The following is a 17660-nucleotide window of genomic DNA, read 5'->3' on the forward strand; positions in this document are numbered from 1 at the left end:
AAACTTAAATTTTATCATATAAAAGGTCAGTCACATTTAGGATAAGACAGTTTTTGACCAAACACATAACATTGAGTTGTAATGAAATATAAGTTAATTGTCTATAAAAAGTGACTGAAAAAGCAAATTCCAGAAATCTCTTGAAAAAGAATTTTATTGTATTTTAAATTAAAATTATTATATCTACAAATGCATATGTAGGTCATGTCTTTGTGTTGTACTAACAGTAGTAGGAAGTAAAGAGGGAGGAAAAAGTAAGTGAAAGCATGAGTTTTCCCCAGATACAAGCAATGATGGATTTGAATATATGTCTGTTCATATTGAACATCAGGTGTTCTCAAGCCTACTATTGCTGCCGTGCTGGGTGTTGCTTTGGTAGCCGTGATTCTATTGACGACGTCAATGACAGAAGATACGCATATGGTTACAGACTGTCTATTTGGAACATGTGGTACTTTTGGTGAGATTTAAAGATTACTTTCATTTCAATACATTTTGTGTATATGTATTCAAAATCTTACATTAAAATAAGTTGTGTAACAAATGACCTTTCATTGGACTTATTTTGATCTTTATATATATCAATATTATGTTGACAACAGGGCAAATGTTTTATTTTTCTATGAGACATACAGTATCCTGTATTTCACAGTGTTTTAAAAATATTGAGACCCAATTTTATTTTTAAGACTGTAGGCCTAAAATTGTATTGTAACATGTGACATAATATACGACGCTGCCATCCACAGGTTTGTAGTCCTATTCCTGATGATGATGTGTTTTGGGGGATGTGGCTACTACAAAAAAGAGGCAGAGACTCACAGCCCGTGGCCTGCAAGGTCAAGGCAGGCCGAGCTTCATCTCGATATTCCAGGCAACACGCAGGCAGCGCAGGAACATGGGTCATGCCCCACTCCCCAGTCAGACCTGATGATGGTGTATCCAGATCCAGTCATGTCAAATAGCTTTGCACCTCCACCCTATAATGAGGTATTGCTGTAAATCAGTCTTTTAGGATTTCAAACATGTGCTGTAAACCAGTCTGACAGTATTTCGTGCCAAAAAGCTTTGCTACTCAGCCCTGTAATGAGGAATTACAGTAAACCAGTCTTTCAGTGTTTCTTGCAAAATATCTTTGCACCTCCACCCTATAATAAGGTATTGCAGTAAACTGGTCTGACATTATTTTATGCAGATTAGCTTTACATCTCCACCCAATTATGACTGAGGTATTGCAGTAAATCAGTCTGACAGTATTTCATGCCGAATAGCTTTGCACCTCCACCCTATAATGAGGTATTGCAGTAAACCAATCTGACAGTATTTTGCATGCTGAATAGCTTTGCACCTCCACCCTATAATGAGGTATTGCAGTAAACCAGTCTGACAGTATTTCATGCCGAATAGCTTTGCACCTCCACCCTATAATGACGTATTGCAGTAAATCAGTCTGACAGTATTTTTAATGTCTGCAGTAAACCAGTCTGACAGTATTTCATGCCGAAAAGCTTTGCACCTCCAACTTATGATGGGTTATTGCAGAAAACACTTTGACAGTATATCATATGATATATATAGTTTTGCACCTCCACCTTATAATGAGGTATTGCAGTAAACCACTCTGACAGTATTTCATGCCGAATAGCTTTGTGCCCCCATCTTATAAGGGGGTATTGCAGAAATCTGACAGTATTTCATGCTGAATAGCTTTGCACCTCCACCTTATAGTTAGGTATTAGAGTAAAAAAATCTGACATATTTCATGCTGAATAGCTTTGCATCTTCACCTTATAGTGAGGTATTACAGTAAAAAATCTGACATATTCCATGCTGAATAGCTTTGCATCTTCACCTTATAGTGAGGTATTACAGTAAAAAAATCTGACATATTCCATGCTGAATAGCTTTGCATCTTCACCTTATAATGGAGTATTGCAGTTCACCAGTCAAACAGTATTTCACTGTCGTTTGAATGATTCTGTGGGGTAGTTTTTTGCTATGGCTGGAAGCAATACATTTTTATGTCAGACTGTCGGCTGTTTGAGCCAAATAAGATCTGCCTTAGCCAATTTTTTTTCTACAAAGGCCTTTAATGGCCATTATTGTCCTTACATTTGACAACATTGTATGGTGCAATTAGTACGTAGGTGTTACTGACTGTGCTTGATTTGTTGTTTCTTATTACAGGTTGTCAGTCACCCAAGCATGTTTCCACCAAGTACCAAGACTTCCTATCCCAGCAACGCACACAGTACGTGGCAATTATATTGTATATGTTTTAAACTCCCCTGATCACAATATGCTGAAGGTGAGCTACATGTATTGTGGTCAGTCTATTTCCCTCGCAGGCTAATCAGGGACGAAACTTTCCGCTTTCCCTGATTAACCTGTGTGTACTGCTCAAGCTAATCTGGGACATCTATTCATTTATGTGCATTAAGTCTTTGTTCAACAGAGTGGGGCCCATATATTTTCAGTCACATAAGTATATAAGCAGCTGAACGCATACAGGAAAAGCATTCTTCTTGAACACTCCAGATTTTGTTTCAAATGAAATTATTATATAGCTGAATATGGAACCTTAAACTTAATCACATTTCTTTTACTAGTTTTTATGCTCCCCCAATTTTTGGGGGGAGCATATAGTCTTCATCCGTCTGCACAATTTTTGTCTGGGCTATTTCTTAGCAATTAATGACCGGAATTCAATTAAACTTTGTGTGAAGTTTCACTACCAAGAGGAGATGTGTATATTATCAACCGGTTCTGGTCGGATGATTTTTCACAGAGTTACGGCCCTTTGAAATTTTCCATTAACTGTACATATAGTGTTATAATTCTTGTCCGGGCTATTTCTCAGCAACTAATGACCGGAATTCAATGAAACTTTTTTAGGTGGTTATTAACAGATAGATTGACAAAGCGCATCATCGGGAACATCTATCAGTTTCACTGATATTCTTGTTTTTTTTGGAACTGAAGATAAGTGTTTTTTCTGCTTAATTTGCATGAAAAATTTGCATGTATATACTGGGGGACATATTGTTTTTGCCCTGTCTGTTGTTGGTTTGTTGGTTTGCGTCAAACTTTAACATTTGCCATAACTTTTGCAATATTGAAGATAGCAACTTGATATTTGGCATGCATTTGTATCTCACGGAGCTGCACATTTTGTGTGGTGAAAGGTCAAGGTCATCCTTCAGGTCAAAGGTAAAATATATGGGTCAAAATCGCTCATTTACTATACACTATATCTTCGTAACGACTTCTCAAATGCATATGGAGCTGCATATTTTAATTTGAACAAAGTTAAGGTCAAGGTCATCATGAAAGGTCAAAGGTCATTTATAAAGGTCAATTTTCATTTTAAATATGTCAAAACGTAAGTACCACTTTATACAGATACCTATATTTTACATGCATGTGTTACTCATACAGCTGAACGGTTTTATCGGTGACATAACGTATTTAACGGTGACTTGTCAATGTCATCCTTCAAGGTCATATACTTAAAAATGCCTATAGCTTTTTAACTATTGTACATGTCAAACATTTGCCATACCTTTTGCAATATTGAACATAGCAACTTCAGATTTGGCATGCATGTGTATCTCATGGAGCTGCATATTTTGAGTGATGAAAGGTCAAGGTCATCCTTCAAGGTCAAGGTCAAATATATGGGTCAAAATCACTCATTTAATATACACTACATATCAACTTCATATTTGGCATGCTGGGGGGGGGGGGGCATAGTGTTTCTCAAACAGATCTTGTTTTTTCCTAAAAGTGTGCAGTGCTCAACATAGCTAAATGTTAATAAGCAAAATAAATATTATTCTAGAGGTTTGCTTATTTAAGATGATGTTTAAAATCGTTTTTGCAGTTTACACATCTTTGTATCCAGATGTTTAATTTTGAAACTGTTGCCTTTAAAAAAAAAAGAATTATTTTAAGCTCGACTATTACTATGAAATATATATAGTGGAGCTATCCTACTCACCCCAGCGTCGGCGTTAGCGTTCCCATTCCCGTTATCGTGCAAATGTTAAAGTTTGCGTACCACCTCGAATATTTTCAATGTCCCTTGACATATTGCTTACATATTTTGTATACTTCTTTACCAATATGACCCCAACCTATAAACAAGAGCAGACAACTGTATCAAGCATTATGTAATAATTTATGGCCCTTTTTTTCACTAAAATATTGCATATTATTGATAAATCTATGTTAAAGTTTGCGTGCCACCTTCAAATATTTTCAATGTCCCTTGACATATTGCTTTCATATTTGGAAACTTCTAAACCAACATGACCCCAATCTTTAAAACAAGAGCAGACAACTGTATCAAGCATTTTGTAAGAATTATGGCTCTTTTTCCATTTACAATATGCATATTACTTTAGTTACATTGCTATAACTTATTTATTTATGATTCAGATTTATTAATACTTTGACAAAACAAACACTTACCTGAATACCACAATGGATTCCACCCAAACAAAACTCCACGCCCCAACCCAGAATCCCTCCCACCCCCTCCCCCAATTTATTTTGAAAGAAATTCTAATAAATTGCCCCACCCCACATTAGACGCCAAGACCCCCCCTCTCAACCCCCCCCCCATACCCCCCCCCCCCCCAAAAAAAAAAAAGAAGAGGTGGTATACATATTGTTTGCCCAGTCGGTCCGTCGGTAAGGTCACTAGATGGTTCCGGATGATAACTCAAGCACGCTTAGGCCTAGGATCATGAAACTTCATAGGTACATTGATCATGACTGGCAGATGACCCCTATTGATTTTCAGGTCACTAGGTCAAAGGACAAGGTCACAGTGACTTGAAACAGTAAAACGGTTTCCGGATGATAAATCAAGAATGCTTAAGCCCTAGGATCATGAAACTTCATAGGTACATTGATCATGACTGGCAGGATGACACCTATTAATTTTCAGGTCACTAGGTCAAAGGTGATGGTCACAGTGACTGGAAACAGTAAAATGGTTTCCTGATGATAACTCAAGAATAATTAGGCCTAGCATCATGAAACTTCATAGGTAAATTGATCATGACTGGCAGATGACCCCTATTGATTTTCAGGTCACTAAGTCAAAGGTCAAGGTCACAGTGACAAAAAACGTATTCACACAATGTCTGCCCATAACAACTGACAGCCCACATTTCATTCATTGTATGTGTGGTCCAAAACTTTAACCTTGGTTAAAGTTTGATAACTTTGCAATATTGAAGATAGCAACTCATATTTGGCATGCATGTGTATCTCACTGAGCTGCACATTTTGAGTGGTGAAAAGTCAAGGTCAAGGTTCATCCTTCAAGGTCAAAGATCATTGTAGGTTTCTTTCCTAAAACTTTAACCCATTTATGCCTAGTGGACTCTCCCATCCAGCTAAATTGGATCAATTTATCATGACTGGAAGATGACCCCTATTGATTTTCAGGTCACTAAGTCAAAGGTCAAGGTCACAGTGACAAAAAAAACCTATTCACACAATGGCTTCCACTACAACTGACAGCCCATATGGGGGGCATGCATGTTTTACAAACAGCCCTTGTTTACTTTATTTTGAAGGACTGTCCAAACTTCACACCCAAGCTATTGCTATCAAACTTGAAATAAAATCTATTTTACTTTGTTTTATGTCTTTACAAATGTTCAATAGATTGTGGAAAATATACCTGAACTATTACCTTGACCTTATTGAATAATTTGAACAATTACCCCATATGGCTTACATTATACTGTCAAGCACTCGAATTGTCGAGCGCGCTGTCTTCTGACAGCTCTTGTTATGTACTATGTTTATTTAAAGATTGGTTAAATCAGGTTTATAACAATTATTGTTGAACACTTGTATTTTTTTCAATTTAGTACAAATAATAGCTCTTGAATTTTCAGATTACCTGCAAGGTCCTACATCTTTTAGTGAATCTTCTGTGCAGATGCCCTCAGCCACCTCCTTACAATGAAGTAGCCAATGAGGAGTATCACTGGCTGTGTCAGCCAACCAGAACCTGCCTAATAATAGTCCAGCCAATCGAAATGCTTCTCAGTGAATTCGCACTATTTTTTCTGGTTTTAAGTGCAATTTGGGGTTTATAACTTATCTTGTATAACTTAAGCAATATTGGCACATTTATTTATCCTATCATATAATACTGCTTACACACTATGCATGCATTCAATCAAATATATGATGAAAACTTTAAATCTTACTTCATATTATAAAATGACCTTTTATGTTTCTGACAAATTTTTAAAATGGTGTGTGTATATAATAACACATATTAATGTCAACGGCTATGATCTTTATAGCTAAGCTTGACAGTCAGGATGTGTTATGCGTATATGTAAACAATGTGTTTTTCTATTTGTTGTCATTGTAAACAAACGGACAGGGTGTATAGTTACTTCATTGCCTCAGCATAACCAGAATGGTTTATATGCAGTGAAACTTAGGTTCACACAGATTGATAGATATACTCTAGTGATGGAATTATTATAATCAGGTGAAAAAAATTGATGTATATAAAATTATACCTATACTACATTTATAAAAACACAGTACTTGGTTTTTTTTAGCTCACCTGAGCAAAACGTGCTCATGGTGAGCTTCTCACCTGAGAACAACGTGCTCATGGAGAGCTTTTGTGATCCCCTTAGTCTGTTGTGCGTCGTCTGTCGTCAACATTTTGGCTTGTGAACACTCTAGAGGCCACATTATTGTCTGATCTTCATGAAATTTGGTCAGAACATTTGTCCCATTGATACCTCGACTGATTTCGAGAGTGGGTCATTCTGGGTCAAAAATTAGGTCACTAGGTCAAAAAAAAGAAAAACCTTGTGAACACTGTAGAAGTCACATTTGATGCCCAATCTTTATGTTACTTTGGTCAAAATGTTTGTCTAAATGATATGTTGGGTTGAGTTCAAAAATGGTTCCGGTCCGTTGAAAAACATAGCCGCCAGGGGGCGGGGCAGTATTCCTTATATGGCTATAGAGAAACCTTGTGAACACTCTAGAAGTCACAATTTTTGCCCAATCATCATGAAACTTGGCCAAAACATTGGTTTCATTGATATCTCAGACGGGTTCGAAAATGGTCGAGATCGGTGAAAAACATGGCCACCAGGGGGCGGGAAGTTTTCCTTATATGGCTATAGTAAAACCTTGTTACACTCTACGAGGCCACATTAATTGTCCAATCTTCATGAAATTTGGTCAGAAGATTGGTCTGTATGATATCTTGGATGAGTTCAAAAATGGTTACATTTGCTTGAAAAACATGGCTGCCAAGGGGCGGGGCATTTTTCCTTATATGGCTATATATGCCTATAGTAAAACCTACCAAACCTTTCGAACTTGGATGAGTTCGAAATGGTTACGTTTGCTTGAAAAACATGGATGCCAAGGGGCGGGGCATTTTTCTTATATGGCTATAGTAAAATCTTGTTAACACTCTAGAGGCCACATTTATTGTCCGATCTTCATGAAACTTGGTCAGAAGATTCATCCCAATAATATCTTGGACAAGTTAAATAATTATTCCGGTTGGTTAAAAAACATTGCCGCCAGGGGGCGTGGCATTTTTCTTTATATGGCTATAGTAAAACCTTGTTAACACTCTAGCGGCCACATTATTTTTCGATCTTCATGAAACTTGGTCAGAAGATTTGTCCTAATGATGTCTTGGATGAGTTCCAAAATGGTTTCGATTGCATAAAAAACATGGCCACCAGGGGGCGAGGCATTTTTGCTAATATGGCTATATACACATTTATCATGTTTTGTAAAACCATGTTAACACCCTAGAGGCCACATTTATTGTCCGATCATCATGAAACTTGGTCAGATGATTTGTCCCAATGATATCTTGGATGAGTTCGAAAATGGTTCTGGTTGGTGGAAAAACATGGCCGCCAAGGGGCCTGGGCATTTTTCCTTATATAGCTATAGTTAAACCTTGTTAACACTCTAGAAAGCCGTATTTTTTGTACGATCATCATGAAACTTTGTCAGAAGATTTTTCCCAATGATATTTTGGAAAAGTTCGAGAAGTTCCAGTTGCTTTAAAAACATGGCCACCAATGGGCGGGGCATTTCTTATATGGACTAATGAATCTTCATGAAACTTTGTCAGTATATTTGTTTAAATGATATCTTGGATGTGTATGAAAATGGTTCTGGTCTGTTGAAAAACGTGGCCGCCAGGGTGTTCACTAGGCATGAAAGTTGGTAAGAACATTTTGTTCTAATGACATCTTGGGCTGCACAGAACAGGTCAGTTCCTTGAATCTCAGGTGAGCGACTTTGGGCCTTTCAGGCCCTCTTGTTACTATTTTGTTGACATTTTTTCTCTGAAAAGTGCAATATATCTGCTCATTAGTTAGTTTAACTGACTGTATGAATGGTAGTGTTTTTGGATTAGAAAATATTTCATAGTAAAAGCGTACACAATTTGCTTTAAGTTGATTTTCTTATTGATTTATTCTGATAACACATTCTTATCAGTCTTTTAACATGTTTCAATATTGAGAAATTTCTCACAGCACAGGGTAAAAATCATTATTTCCCAGGATATGAGAAACACGAATGTGCTCAAGTCATCTAAGCTTCAGTCTAAGGTATTTGTTATCAGTGTTTATGTAATCAATGTTCAATGCTAACGTTACCAGTAGCAAAAATAGCTGATGTTAATTAGTTTTAAATAAAAAGATTTAAGAAACTTTGGGTAAACCATTTCTTGGGACAAAACTTGTTCATGAATTAACACTTTTAATGTCATTTTTAGCTCCTCTATTTTTTGAAGAAAAAAAAGCTATTGTCATCACCTGGTCGTCTGCCTTGGTGTGGGCGTCCGGTTAAGTTTTGTGTTTAGGTCCACTTTTCTCATAAAGTATCAAAGCTAATGCATTCAAACATGGCACACTTACTTACTATCATGAGGGGACTGGGCAGGCAAAGTTAGATAACTCTGGCTGGCATTTTGACATATAATGTGCCCTTTTTTTGTTCCCCACTATAGTAGTGGGGGACATATTGTTTTTGCCCTGTCTGTTGGTTGGTCTGTTGGTTGGTTGGTTTGCGCCAACTTTAACATTTTGCAATAACTTTTGCTATATTGGATATAGCAACTTAAAATTTGGCATGCATGTGTATCTCATGGAGCTGCACATTTTGAGTGGTGAAAGGTCAAGGTCAAGGTCATCCTTCAAGGTCAGAGGTCAAATATATGTGGCCAAAATCGCTCATTTTATTAATACTTTTGCAATATTGAAGATAGCAACTTGATATTTGGCATGCATGTGTATCTCATGGAGCTGCACATTTTGAGTGGTGAAAGGTCAAGGTCATCCTTCAAGGTCAGAGGTCAAATATATGTGGCCCGAATCGCTTATTTTATGAATACTTTTGCAATCTTGAAGATAGCAACTTGATATTGGGCATGCATGTGTATCTCATGGAGCTGCACATTTTGAGTGGTAAAAGGTCAAGGTCATCCTTCAAGGTCAGAGGTCAAATATATGTGGCCCAAATCGCTTATTTATGAATACTTTTGCAATATTGAAGATAGCAACTTGATATTTGGCAAGCATGTGTATCTCATGGAGCTGCACATTTTGAGTAGTGAAAGGTCAAGGTCGAGGTCATCCTTCAAGGTCAAATATATGGGTCAAAATTGCTCATGTAATGTCACTTCTGCAATATTGAAGCTAGCAATTTTATATTTGAAATGCATGTGTATCTCATGGAGCTGCACATTTTGAGTGGTGAAGGGTCACGGTCAAGGTCATCCTTTAAGGTCAAACATCATATAGGGGGACATTGTGTTTCACAAACGCATCTTGTTATACTTAGAAAATAACAAATTTGGTTAAGTTTTGTGTTTAGGTCCACCTTATTTCTCAAGTATTCAAAGCTATTGCTTTCATACTTGCAACACTTACTAACTATCATAAGGGGACTGTGCAGGCAAAGTTATGTAACTCTGATTGGCATTTTGACAGAATTATGGCCCCTTTTATACATAGGAAAATTGAAAATTTGGTTAAGTTTTGTGTTTAGGCCCACTTTATTCCTAAAGTATCAAAGCTATTGCTTTCATACTTGCAACACTTACTATCATAAGGGGACTGTGCAGGCAAATTAATGTAACTCTGACTGGCATTTTGACAGAATTATGGCCCCTTTTATACTTACAAAATTTAAAATTCGGTTAAGTTTTGTGTTTAGGTCAACTTTATTCCTAAAGTATCAAAGCTATTGCTTTCATACTTGCAACACTTGCTATCATAAGGGGACTAGACAGACAAAGTTATGTAACTCTGACTGGCATTTTGACAGAATTATGGCCCTTTATCAACTTCGTAACTTTGAATATTTGGTTAAATTTTGTGTTAATATCCACTTTTCATCTGAAGTATCAAGGCTTATGCTTTCAAACTTCAAATACTTTCTTACTATTATGAGGGTACTGTACCTGGCAAGTTGAATTTGATCCTGACCTTTGAATAACCTTTACTCAAGGTCAACGTATTAAATTTTGCTAAAATTGCCATAACTTCTTTATTTATGATCAGATTTGATTAAAACTTGACAAAACAACACTTACCTGACATACCACAATAGCCTCCACCCAAACCATCCCCCACGCCAAACCAGAGAATCCCCCCTCCCCCAAAACAGTTGTTTTTCCCCATTTTTTTCTTATTTTTGAAAGATCATCTTATAAATTACCATACCCACACCCCACACAATACCCTCCTCTGCCCCCCCCCCCCCCCATTTTTGGAAACATGGTTAAAAAAACACAAACATTTATTTTTATTATTTTATTTTTGAAAGACTGTTCAACCATCCCACACAAGAATCCCCCCACCCCCTCCAACCCCCACACTATACACCCCTTTCAACCTCTCCCCCTTTTTGATTCAAAGGTCAAATATATGGCTTTAAAGCGACGCAGTAGGGGTATTGTGTTTCACAAACACAGCTCTTACTTGTATCTAAATTTTCTGACACGAATTTTGTTTATTTTTAAGTGTCTGAAAACTTAGAGTCATTACGGTATCTTATATTCTTAAAATAGTTTATTTATTAAAAAGTGAGATTTGAGTTGTTGTTAAAGCTTTGCTGATGCTTTGATGGGGACAGTTAATTTTTGTTGTATTTTTATTTATTTTTTGAGTTAAAAATATGAAAATCATGATTGTATTACCTTGTAACACTAATTCATACACATATACATACATGTATTTGTCTTGCTGTGTGCTTGTTGTAATGTTATTGTCAAACAGTATCTACACTTGCTATGTACCACAACACATTCAAAGCCCTTATTGTTATTTAAAATTTGCAATTAGGTCTGACTTCTTACTAGTGTTCATGTATATGCTTGAGAAATCTATAATTCAAACCTTGTAAAAACTTGCTCATTTGCAACATCTCTTCAAATTTTAACTGTCAACAATTTATGTTTTATTTTCAAAACCTATATGCATACTATTTTACGTGCAACATCATTGAGGGGTCCTCTACATCATTTTTTTAATCAAGCCCCTGGGGTAAAAATTTATGGTCCTAAACCAAGTTTATTTAAATGATGCACAATTGAGCCCAAGTACTCATAATTGGCAATGCTTTTAGGATACTGGTTTTACATATGTTGTAATAACTTCAAAAAAAATCTCTTGAACCTGAAGGTTTTGTTCAAAACATATTGCATTATCAAATACTGTTTCTGTGTGATCATGCTTTCATAACCAAGAAAACAATCCAAACTTTTCTCGAAATCCTTTTTCAAAAAGGTCATTCTACAATTTCTGGTCCTATTATATTTTATTTTTAACTTATTTATTTTGTATTAAAATTATTTTAGATATTGCTGTTGTACTTTTGTTTAATGATTTATAATTGTGTATGCTATTTTTTCTCACCCTTTGTTGTCGTTTCTCTTGGAAGCAAATAAAGTGTTATTCAAGCTCTCTTTAGTCCGATTTGTTTCAACTAAATATCCAGTTAGAATTTGTCTTTTGCATTTTGTGGGATTTTGCAGACATTCACCAATTTGTAATATTATGGTACATTTAAACTTTATTTGTAATCATCTACAGTAAAAGTTTTGGATGTATTACTAAAATTGAAAAGTTAATTTCTTCTTCTAGTTTTTATAGTTTCTACACAACTGTTTATGAGAATACCTACAGTATTATTCGAATTCCATCACATCTTCGGATATTTTAGTCATTTTCCTGAACAAGTATGGACATATTTATTTTAATATGTTGGTGCCTTTGAGAATACATTTTGTTTAAACATCTCACGAATTAAAAAATGTGTTTTTGTGCACTGTGTTTCACTCATTGAGTACCCGTTACTATTCATACAGTCGATCGGGTAGTTCCGGATCTCGGGTAATTCCGAATCAACTCTATGATTTTAATTAAAATATTAGTCTAAAAGATATTGACATATAAATATAGCTGCGATTTTTGGAAAATGTGATCAATTTCAAGCAATAACAAAGTTTTGCTTCTTATTTAAAGTGTGTTTTCATTGAAAATCACGTTTTGATAACTATCACAGTCGTTTCATTTTACCGTCGCACCGTCTATCTATAACAAGCGTCAACAATTGAAAGACGATTTAGAAGCACATTTCCTTGGTAAATGCTTTTACATTTGGTATAAATTTGTTTTTTTTATTATTATTTTTAAATCCCGTGAGTGATTTTAGTATATGTTAATGATTTATGGAAATAAAAGCATGGAAATTGCACCTCGTGTACATGTCAGTTGCGGATCAGCTGAATGGGGAAAATCTCAAAACAGTTATTCATTGATTGAATACTGTGTTTGTAATATTTTAAAGCTCTAGCTACCACAAAACTTTTTGTATATATATATATGAAATGAAAAGTGCCTAGTAGGATAATAAATTTGATATATTGTTTCATTGCAATTATTTAAATATAATACTATTTTGTGACTTCAATGTCGAGAAATACAGAGAATAAGATTGAATTTTGTTTATTCTGTCCGTCTTTCTGCCCTAAAACTTTAACCTTGCTCATAAAATGAAACTTTATGGACCTGGTTCTCCAAACTTAACATGTTCTTGCATCTGATTGAGATCTATTATGCAAACCAGTTATGAGGCATTAGGTCTAAGTCACAAGGTCAAGGCTAACACATACAGTAAGCATTTGTTGAATGCATCTTGGTTTGTTTGTATGTTTATGTGCTTAGTAATAAGTTATAACATTTAAAGGTATAATAGTGGAGTGCTAAAAACTGTACTATAGAAAAATATAATTAATAAATAATGGTAAGATGTTACTAGTGCTGGAAAGAGATTGGTAATATTCTAAATATTTATCCTATTTTTATGTGTATTTATGCTGTGGTTTTGCATTTCAGATAATTGTCAAGTTGGACGGATGGGTCCAAAAAAAGCACGGGTGCTCTGCACAGTCATTGGCAAAGAGGCTGAAGCGGATACTTTTATATATTTTTTACATTATTGTGATCCTATTATTGTTAAATGTTGCCATAATATGTTATTTACCAAAATTTTAACTTGATATCTAGTATTGTCTTCCATTTCTTAACCATTTTTATCCGAGAGGTACTGGTTTATGTTGTCTTTTTTTGGATACTTTTATTACATTATTTTTACATTATTGTGATCCTATTATTGTTACTTGTTATCATACTATGTTATTTACCAAAAAAGTAACTTGATATCTAGTATTGTTTTCCATTTCTTTAGCACATTTATTCAGAGGCACTGGTTTATGTTATACTTTTTATGGATGCTTTTATATATTTTTACATTATTGTGATCCTATTATTAGCAAATGAATTCCAGAGGTACTTGTTTATGTTCAGTTGTCATTTTTATGCCCCCGGATCGAATGATTGGGGCATATTGTTTTTGGCCTGTCTGTCATTCTGTCCCAAAACTTTAACCTTAGTTAAAGTTTTTTGATAACTTTTGCAATATTTAAGATAGAAACTTGATATTTGGCACGCATGTGTATCTCATGGAGCTGCACATTTTGAGTGGTGAAAGGTCAAGGTCATCGTTCAAGGTCAAAGGTCAAAAAAAGCTAATCCAAGGAAGTAAAAAGCTTTAAAGGAAGATACTTATCTGTACCTGCCAAATGATAAAAAAATCAAAGTGGCGCAATAGGGGGCATTGTGTTCCTGACAAACACATCTCTTGTTATAAAAACATTTATATAAAGTTCTGTATTTTAAGGACCTTAGTTATAAAAATATTTTCTAGTCAAACATAAAATGTTCTAGTCATAAGCATATATGTAATATTTTCATACAGTTTGTACATTATTGTGATTCTATTGTTGTTAAATGTTATCATATTATGTTATTTCCCAATAAGGTATATTGAGTTTATCAATAAATTGCTTGTATTCAGTATTTGTGTTTGTTTTATATAACCAATAATACAGAGGAATCCATTTCAAATCAAAACATAAATTCTTTCCAACAGGTTTATTCTCCTGTGTACAGACACATACCCTATAATGTTTTTAAATTGTCAGACAGTTTTTAAACTGAAACAAACGAACCTATCTGATGTTTTATTTAATACATGCATCATTTGTTTTGACAGTCAAAATAATTGTTGACAGTCAAAATAAGTTTTGAGATGATCCCTGATCTACATCTTCCCAATAGTCTGAGTGATCCGAAATTACCGCACTCGATTCAGAACTAGCCGACTTTATGCAAGTGAATAAGTTCAAATTGGCATCAGAAATGTATTGGTAAGTATTAATAAATTAATATGGCCTGAAAGATGAAATATTTTGCCTGAACAATCCAAGTATTTTGAAAGCAATTGCTTTCTTTTAAAATATTAACACCATTACTTACGCAAGTGATCCGGAACTACCCGACCGACTGTATTATGCTTTGAATAAAGCCACATTTAAACTGAATTCTGGTACTTTTCTGCTCAATACATTACTTCTCAAAAATGTATGCATTCATTTATGTTTATCTTCAGGTATCATTTATTTCCTAATTGTCAAGAAACATGGTCAGAGTGTTTATCCCAATTATGAATTGAATGAGTTAAAGATGTTGATTTTATTTTAAAAGTGACCTATTCATGTTTTGGTAAATTGACAAAATTGAAACAAATTGTTTCAGATTCGCAAATTTTAGTTTTAGTAATGATACTTTCAAGGAAACAAAAATACTTGAGCGTTACAAATGCAAAGCAATTGAATAATTTGGAGTGTTCTGGTATTATCATTTTATTTTGTGTTTACGGATTGCTTATATAAATTATAAAAATCACCACTCTCTGTATGAGCACAGACGGCTGAGTGGTGTAAATGCTAGACTTTTACTCCAAGGGTCAGTGGTTTGAGGCCAAATGAGGATTACTTTTTTTCTTAATTGTATCTTGTTTTTTATTGAGCTATTTAATTCCAATTTTTACATTTATCAAATAAAATGACAAACGCCAAAATATGCCAAAATCTGTGAAAAAGTTCCTTTAATGCCACAAGTAATATTAAGTGAGTCTTAGCTTTTAACACTACTGTAAAACAAATACCTTAAAGTGTTAATGATTGTACATCCTTAATGCATTCACCTACACATTTTAGCCGGCATACATGATCATTCGTTAAAAAATATAAATGGATAAAATGTTGGATAAAAAGCCACACTAGAATAAAAGTCTAGAATAAATTGCACCAATTTACAAACTCATTTTTATGCCCCCCTTCGAAGAAGAGGGTGTATATTGCTTTGCTCATGTCGGTCGGTCTGTCTGTCAGTCCGTCCACCAGGTGGTTTCCGGATGATAACTCAAGAACGCTTAGGCCTAGGATCATGAAACTTCATAGGAACATTGATCATGACTCGCAGATGACCCCTATTGATTTTTATGTCCCCCACTATAGTAGTGGGGGACATATTGTTTTTGCCCTGTCTGTTGGTCTGTACGTTGGTCTGTCTGTTTGCGCCAACTTTAACATTTTGCAATAACTTTTGCTATATAGAAGATAGCAACTTCATATTTGGCATGCATGTGTATCTCATGAAGCTGCACATTTTGAGTTGTGAAAGGTCAAGGTCATCCTTCAAGGTCAGAGGTCAAATATATGTGGCCAAAATCGCTCATTTTATGAATACTTTTGCAATATTGAAGATAGCAACTTGATATTTGGCATGCATGTGTATCTCATGGAGCTGCACATTTTGAGAGGTGAAAGGTCAAGGTCATCCTTCAAGGACAGAGCTCAAATATATGTGGCCCAAATCGCTTATTTTATAAATACTTTTGCAATATTGAAGATAGCAACTTGATATTTGGCATGCATGTGCATCTCATGGAGCTGCACATTTTGAGTGGTGAAAGGTCAAGGTCAAGGTCATCCTTCAAGGTCAGAGGTCAAATATATGTGGCCCAAATCGCTTATTTTATGAATACTTTTGCAATTTTGAAGATAGCAACTTGATATTTGGCATGCATGTGTATCTCATGGAGCTGCACATTTTGAGTGATGAAAGGTCAAGGTCATCCTTCACAAGGTCAAGGTCATCCTTCACAAGGTCAAGGTCATCCTTCAAGGTCAAACATCATATAGGGGGACATTGTGTTTCACAAACACATCTTGTTAGGTCACTAGGTCAAAGGGTAAGGTCACGGTGACCCGAAATAGTAAAATGGTTTCCGGATGATAACTCAAGAACGCTTAGGCCTAGGATCATGAAACTTCATAGGTAGATTGATTATGACTCGCAGATGACCCCTATTGATTTTCAGGTCACTAGGTCAAGGTCACAGTGACTCAAAATAGTAAAATGGTTTCCAGATGATTACTCAAGAACGCTTAGGCCTAGGATAATGAAACTTGATAGGTAGATTGATCATGACTCGCAGATGACCCCTATGGATTTTCAGGTCACTTTGTCAAAGGTCAAGGTCACAGTGACCCGAAATAGTAAAATGGTTTCCGGATGATAACTCAAAAGCGCTTATGCCTAGGATCATGAAACTTTGTAGGTAGATTGATAATGGCTGGCAGATGACCCCTAATGATTTTCAGGTCACTAGGTCAAAGGTCAAGGTGACCCCAAATAGTAAAATGGTTTCCGGATGATAACTCAAGAACGCTTATTCCTAGGATCATGAAACTTGATAGGTAGATTGATCATGACTCGCAGATGACCCCTATTGATTTTCAGGTCACTAGGTCAAAGGTCAAGGTCACAGTGACCCGAAATAGTAAAATGGTTTCTGGATGATAACTCAAGAACGCTTATGGCTAGGATCATGAAACTTCATAGGTACATTGATCATGACTGGCAGATGACCCCCGATATATTTTCAGGTCACTAGGTCAAAGGTCAAGGTCACAGTGACAAAAAACATATTCACACAATGGCCGTCACTACAACGGAGAACCCATATGGGGGGCATGCATGTTTTACAAACAGCCCTTGTTTTTTGGTAACATAAGCAGATAAATAACATATTTTATTAAACTTATCTCAATTACATATAAATCACATTCTTTATTCACATTTTATCAAAATAAAATGTCGACAAATAAATCATATACAGCTGCTTTAATCAAGTGAATGCTGTGTACT

The 17660-nt window shown here is 35.4% G+C and overlaps 1 long non-coding RNA gene across 1 annotated transcript; it reads left to right on the plus strand.

Annotated features, from left to right (window-relative positions):
* The first annotated feature begins 844 nt into the window (after window positions 1–844).
* LOC127863927 (uncharacterized) lies at window positions 845–5970 on the plus strand. The gene is made up of 3 exons (XR_008041264.1): window positions 845–990; window positions 2188–2251; window positions 5919–5970. It is a non-coding gene; the product is annotated as an uncharacterized LOC127863927 (long non-coding RNA).
* The last annotated feature ends 11690 nt before the right edge of the window (window positions 5971–17660 follow it).

The sequence above is a fragment of the Dreissena polymorpha genome, unplaced genomic scaffold, assembly GCF_020536995.1.
Source record: "Dreissena polymorpha isolate Duluth1 unplaced genomic scaffold, UMN_Dpol_1.0 chrUn061, whole genome shotgun sequence".
Classification (NCBI taxonomy): Eukaryota; Metazoa; Mollusca; class Bivalvia; order Myida; family Dreissenidae; genus Dreissena; species Dreissena polymorpha.